Below are 8,067 nucleotides of genomic sequence, written 5' to 3' on the forward strand. Positions count from 1 at the left end.
GCTAAAATCCATTGATTGTTAAACCCTAATTGCATGATTAATTTAATCTGTTTTTGCTAGTCTTGATAAACCATAATATTATGAGCACATAGAAATAGTATTGCTGAGACTTGCTAGAAATTGACTGATTGATTAAATGTCTTTAAGATTGATAGTTTCATTGTCCTCACAAGATTGAAATCTGAATTGATTGTTTTTTACAGAGTAAGGCCATCCTTTAAACCACAAAGCTCGACCAAATCAGTGTGTCATAGATGTAGAATGGAGAACCATTGGGCTAAGATATGTAGGACTCCCAAACATCTTTGTGACCTCTATCAAGAGTCTGAAAGGGAAGAATCCTGAAGCCCACTTGGTATATAAAGATGGTAAAGATGATTTTTGATCATGAAAGAGATGATCCTACGGAATATGAAACCTCTGATTGCCTAAAAGAATAATGTTGATTTCGACTTCTGTTTGTTTTGCTTTTATACTTGCTTTGTTTTATCACTTTGAATTTATTTTATTGGTTTGTTTGCTCTGAACTTAGTAAAAGGAATGAATGATTTTTCAAATATATAAGTTAAGAAATATAGTTGCGGGTATAGCCATTCTCATGATAGGCTAGGGCCAGACTAAAGAGATCTAATGATTTATATTCACTCATAGAAGCCCATTGAGTTTAAAAGATATAAGAGTGGTTTCCATATTGAAACAATGGGCAAAGGAAATAAAAAGTTCCTTTTAGATATATAAATTTTGCCCAAGACCATAGAAAAATGGTCGAGACTATACCTGCATTTTCTACTAGTCTTTACTATGTCAAGATCAGGATGATAGAAGCTAAATACCTGCGAAAAATATTTACTTTATGGCATAACCGGATTGGCCATCCTGGTTCAAACGTAATGCGAAATTGATATACAAATGGGCACACATTGAAAGGAAGAAAGAGTTATCCCAAAGAATTTCACGTGTATAGCATGTACACAAGGAAAACTCATTGATAGGCCATCACCAGTCAAAGAGACTAAGTAAATAATAAACTGGTAAATACATGTCTCAAGCATTTAAATGATTATGGTATGTCCATGGGGGTAAGTGTGGACAATTCCGTGATACATGTCCATACCAAGAACGGCTTGGCCAAAATATTTTATTAAACGCATACAGCAGATTGCTAGACCATTACTTATAAGGTCAAAACTCCCAGTCACAGCTTGGGCCACACGAAATTTACATGCATCTAAGTTAATACGCATTAGGCCATTTAGTGAGCATAGATATTCCCCATCGATTAGATAAACGGGTCAAGAGCCAGACATATCCCATCGTAAGACATTTAGATGTGCCGTCTATATACAAATTACTCCACCACAGAGAACTAAGATGGGACCTCAAAGGAGGATGGGGATATATGTTGGATATGATTCTCCCACGATTATTAAGTACTTTGAACCAAATATGGGTGATCAGTTTGAGGCCATGTATACGGATTAGGGGGAGAAAGTAATAAGCTGGTAAAAGAGTAAAAGAGATTACAAGGAATCAACCATCATTGTCTTGGCAAGATCCTCGGACTAAAGAATGTGAATTAGACGTCCAAAAGATAATACATTTACAAAAGCTAGCTAATTAATTGCCAGACTCATTTGCTGATCCGAAAGAGAGTGACTAAGTCATATATACCAACTTATAAAGCACAAATTCGAATTGAAGTCCAAGAAGGACATAATCAAGTTGCTACAGAGTCTAAACAACGTCTGAAACGTGGTAGACCGATAGGTTCCAAAGATAAGAATCCTCGGAAACAAAAGAAAGGTGCAGAGAATGATAATCAAAATCCAAATCCGAGGTTACTAAGGAAACCATCCCAGACATGGAGATAAGGCCGACCGGCTCTAAGGTACATGTACCAAACAATGTAGCTTGGGACGCCAAGCTGCAAAGTATTAAAGGTCCTGATAATAATGAATCTCAATCGATTATATCTTGTCTGGAACATAATGAAACCAATAAGGAATGTCGACATAAGATGATTTATTTGCATACAAAGTAGCACTTGAATTTATGAATATAAACGAGGATCACGAACCCACGTCAATATAAGAGTGCGCACTAGTAAGATCATATTGGATTAAATGGAAATGTGGAGTTAGACTATTTAAAGAAGAGAGGCTTATTTGGTCATATAATATAGACGCCATATGATATAAACCATTGGATATAAATGGGTCTTTGTGAGTAAGAGAAATGAATATGAGAAATCGTGAGATATAAAGCACGACTTATTGCACAATGATTCTCACAATAGACCATGAATAGGTTATGAGGAAATATACTCCCCTGTGATGGATACATATACTTTTAGATTCCTAATAAGTCTAGCTATATATATAAGAAAGGAAATTAGATGGTCCACTGGATAAAAAGTTAGAAGTACCGGAGGTTATTGAGCTCAAAGATAAAACAAGTTCTCGAGAACAACATTGCATAAAGAAATTCGAAAATATCAGTGTATGTTGATAATCTGAACCTCTGGATACATGTCCCAAACAGCTGAATATATTAAGAAAGATTTGAGATGAAAAACCGAGGCAAAACGAAATTCTGTTTGGGTTTACAGTTTGAGTACATTAATAATGAAATCCTTGTGCATCAAATGACATATACATAAAGGTACTCAAGAGATTTGATAAAGAACAAATTCGTGTGCATGATCCAATGAGAGAGGATGAAGAAGTTCTTGGTCTCGAAATGCCATATCTCAGTGCCATAGGAGTTTTGATGTATCTGGCAAGCTACACTAGGCCAGATACATGTTTTGCCATGTATTTACTATCTAAGCTTAGCTCATATCTGACCTAAAGGCATTGGGACGGGATTAGACATATATTTTGATTTATTTTATACTAACCAGTCCAAAGAAGGGTTAATTGGTTTTGTTGATACAGGTTATGAAACAAACCATCGCAGCAACATTTGCCAAGAAATTCGTGAGTATATTTGGCCGCAGGGTCGGAGGTCCATAACTCAATATGTTCGATCAGATTGTGGCCGATGGTAAAGAAAGACCAACTATCATGGGGAAAGCCGTAGGCGCGTGCAGTTAAGGTCCATTCGATCAGAGTATAGAATGATCGACGGCTAAGTAACATATTCTTCCCAAGTTTTTTCACCAACGAGTTCTAGAAGACGAGAGGGGTCTAAGTACTTCATGATCATTCAAGTGACAGTTCAGAAGATCTATTCATCAAGTTACTTCCAACATCAACCTTTCAGTGAGGTTCAGATCAGGGAGAGTAATACATGTTGTAATCTTTTTCCTTATCCATGGTTTTGTCCCACTGGGTTTTCCTGGAATGGTTTTAATGAGGCAACATCCAAAGCGTATTATGAACTCTTATGGTTATAACATTCAAGGGGGAGTGTTATGAACCGATTTGTGAATGTCATAACCAAATAGGCATATTTCATTTCTACTTAGACAGTTTCCTTTTCCTTGTATGCTTAGGATTTCCTTTTCTTAATCACTTTATGATTCGTATACTTTCCATTTATCTACGACGGTCTATTGTAATTCTCTGTATATATAAAAGGTTCCATAATCATGAGAGATAGACAATCTCTTTCTTCCATTAATTTACTAACATTTTCCCCCTTTATTGTAACTAGAGTACGCCCGGGTTTGAACAAATATCTTTATAGTTGATAATAATACATACATATTATGATCATAATATAAAATTATAAACCATGATTAAAAATCAAAGTTTATTGAAAAAATCCGAAATATACGTATGGAATAGTGAGAAAAACTGAAATGAATAAAATTTAATTAAACTTAAGTTATGGTCAAATTACCTTTTTATCGTTTTTTTATCAAAACCTTTTTATCTTATATATTTGGTTTCTCGTAAAAATAAATTGTTAATTAAAATTGATTCATATTTTGGTTTTATAATCAAATGGTGTCATTTTACTAACAATTAAGTACTTATTAAATGATATTAGAGAATAGGTTCTTAGAATCTATGTGTTGATGTTTACAATTATTATGAGAGAGTTCAAAACGTCTCATCTTTTGCGTTACTTCCTAAGAAGGGATGAATCTCTAAAATCCACACTTAAAGAGAAGACAATATTATTTAATTTCTGGGTTATAATACTAATTTTTATTACATGTCTAAAAGTTAGATACGATGTGATAATATGTCTTTCTCATATATGAAAATTAGATGCGGTTTTTCTACAAATATTGACTGATTAAATTTTAAAATATATAGTACTAACTTAAAATGTATTAGTTGGTACAATATCAACTCTTTTTCTCAGTTTCTTTATTCCTTTGTTAAATCAAATTTAAGAAATTTAGTAAAGCAACACAACAAACCTGAATATACTGTTGCATACTAAAACCTTCTCCGTGAATGAAGCGTTTTGTTACTGATCTCATGTATATCGTGGCTTCGTGGGACATAGATAGTAAATATGAGAAACTATAAAATGATAGAGAGTTGCACGAATCAGATTCATCAACGTTCAATCATATATAGATTCAGATGGATCACTTTAACTAAACATAAAAGAACTATAACCCTTAAAACAATCCAAAATACTTGCTTTGGTTTTAGTGATGTTCACTATCTATTGTATAGAAGAACTCTATATCACATGACTAAGCATTTCCTCTACTCCAGTTACTCCTTGCTTTTTGTGGTTTAAGAATTCACGAAAATTGAGAGAAAGAACATATACCGAAACTGCATGACCAACCAAAAGCAACATAACTTATTAAATGAAGAATATAATTATGATCAATCTAAAGAGAATTACTTTTAACAAATTATGAGTACTTACACTTGTCACACAGAAGCTCTGGAAACAACATCTGCTTGTAAATTCTCCTACAGAGCGTGTTGTGGAAGGCAATCCCTCTATTTCCTTGTCAAAAGCATCCCTGAATACATTGAAGACACATAAGCAGTTAAGTTATACTCAATATATGACCAAATAACAACATTCACATACTGACTAAACACAACTTTCTCTTTTGGTTTAAGAGCTGCAACTGCACCACTTGGCAATGAATAAGAGCCACCAACATGGACTTGGGGATACCAGTAGGTGGTTTAACTCTTTTAACATTGTAATTAGAGTCACCATTTGTGGGGCAATGATGAATACAATGTCCTGATACAATGAATAAAAATTATCTTAGTACCTTTTATCTATTTACTAAAGTGTAAGAAAATTAAAGTAACTCTAAACAAAGCTGACATACCAGCGACATTACAACGACGGCGTTTTACTTTCCATTCTAGTCAAGTAAACAAACGAATCTCAGTATCTTAAAACTTGATGCAAATAAAACAAAACAAAAGCTAATGAAAACATTGTAAAATATAATAATAAAGAATACAGAGATTACCAAAACCACATTCGTACCCTATATGTAACCTCTCCCTGCCCCAAAATCATCTTGACATTGCCTATTAAATCTAATAAGAATAAAAGGGTTGATAAATGTCTAAAAACATCAACATTTTCACGTCCACCATTTGTCAAAGATGGTTTACCTCTGCCAGTCAAGTGCCGGGGTGTCAATTGAGGCCTGAAGTTAGCTTTCTTCATATACTTTCTCTTCTGCTGGTGCAAGAACATGACATGGATTATTATGCTGTGCACCTTAGACATCAGGGATGAAGTAAAAATCATTCCCGAACTCATATTCAATCTAGAATGTGAAAATGGGTGAAAATTAGTACTTTTCTAGCTATAAAATGGGTCAAAATGGGTGCACTCAACGCCAATATAAATGTTCACTGTAATCAACTTACATATTTTGCTGCAGGCGGCAGAGCAACATGAGAATTGCTGGTTTCAGCTTGAACATGTTCCACTTTATTCTCGATTCTAGGCCTGCAACGCTCAGATAATTGCATTATTTAACATGAAAATCCAGGTGTTTCTTCTAACCAATAGCCACACTTTCAACTTATGTTTAGTTAAACATATTTTTGTTGAACTTACAATAAAATAGCTAAATAAGAGAACAAAGCAGATGGAATAAAAGATCTGTGAGAACGTACTCTTGTGCAGTGATAAGTCTGACGCGAGGCCGTCCTGGGACTTGATGAATTAGAACAGAAGTGTTCTTTGGTATTAACATTGATTCATCCAAGTACTCTGAAAATTCAAAACAAAGAAAATATAAAGGCCAGGAGTGTAAACACGTTGGCACAACACAATAAGCACTCAAACCTCTTTGTTGATGAGGAGTAGCTCTAACCCAATAAAGCTCCCACCATTTGCAATGTATCTAGCCTCCCAGAAACGGTTCAACCGAAATTGTAGCTCAGATTCTGCTGGTCCTTGAAATAAACGGCGGCGGGAGACTTTCCGGTGGATTTAAAGGCCATAGCTGTTCTTTTCAGTGGATGTTTTGGATTTCGGGTGGTTTTAGGTTTAGACGAAGCGATTTATAGGAATATCAAAGTGAGGTGAAACGTTATCAAGGAGGGATTAAAGAGCTCAGATTGATCAGGTGGTGGTGGTGGTAACGACGATTACAGAACTGAGATGTAGAAGACGAAGTGGAAAAGACAGATTCAATCGATGCATTTGAGATTGAGTTTTCGGAATTGGGCTCGACTTGGTCCATGATAAATATTTAGGAGACAAAACAAAAAGCTCAGATTCTCTTTTCATACGACAAATCTATGGTGATGTGGCAGCATACTCTTCTATCATTGGTTGATTTAATTGTCCTACGTGGATAGTATCTCTATTCTTCATATATCCCTTTTAATATAGTATAGATATTTTGATTTGGTACAACCCCAATTAATTTGACACTTCTTAAAATTTATTTTTGATCCGCCACTGACCACAGCTGCACAGGTCAGTTAGATTGTAACAAACAAAGATACTTCAATTACATTAGAGTAGAGTAGTGAAAGAAAACCAAAGATGACAAACAAACTATGCACGTAATCGAGAAGAAAATCAGGCCTGACGAACCACAAAAGATATAAACTTTCTCAAATCAGAAACCAGAACAAGTAATACTATAATCTTATAAAGACACTTGACATTATTGAAAAGACAGCACACCACTATGTACTCTTAACAGAAGCCAGCTTTGTGACAAACAAAGACACTTCAATAAATCTGATTTCTGGTTTGCCTCTGGTTTTTCTTGGAACTTTGATATTTTAGTTTACTCAGTTCGATATCGATTGGCTTTTGTCGTTTTCGAATTATCAGTTGGTACTAATTTACTTTAGATTCGGTTTGATTTAATAGTTCAATAAATTTAATTTCTGTTTTAGGTTTGGCTCGGTTTACTCAAAAAATTTGGTTGATTTAGTTCAGTTTAGGGTTGGATTTTTAGATCATTTACCCTTTTCTAATTTTTTTAATATGAATGATATAAAACCTTCTGAACTAAATTAAATTAAATTTATTCACAATGAAAAACTTTTAAATTAAAATTCCATGCTAATTTTTAAACAAAAATCTAGGCATAAATACACTTATGAAAACGTATAGCCACATAGTTAACAACAAGATCAGGCAAACACATGAGTCTACACGCATGACAGAAATACACGTAAGTAAATGATATTAACACTCAATTAAAAAGTACTCATCATTAAACTTCAGAATTAACAAATCAGCGAAATTCACTAGAAATATGCTTGTACGTGATTTGTGATAATTTATAAAAGTGAGACCAAAAATGGGTGGAATCTAATCTATTAAAACAGGAGTACAAATAAATCTTAACCTTGATTTTTCTTCAATATTTACATTCTAATGCCACTGACCTAAACCATGATTAATACTTAAAATAAACCATTTCAATTGTATTTAATTATTTAACCATATATTACGATTAAACCATCTTTGACAACTTTAACCAACGACAATCAATTGTCTGGTCAACTGATTTATTTTACCAAAGAAACAACATATGTAGACCTAAACTATAACTTATCAGAAAACTAGACATCTTATTCATCAAAAATTGAATTAAATCACTGTACTCGAGTTAAAATTACGTTGAATTTGAAAAAAAAA

The sequence above is a fragment of the Brassica oleracea genome, chromosome C3, assembly GCF_000695525.1.
Source record: "Brassica oleracea var. oleracea cultivar TO1000 chromosome C3, BOL, whole genome shotgun sequence".
NCBI lineage: Eukaryota > Viridiplantae > Streptophyta > Magnoliopsida > Brassicales > Brassicaceae > Brassica > Brassica oleracea.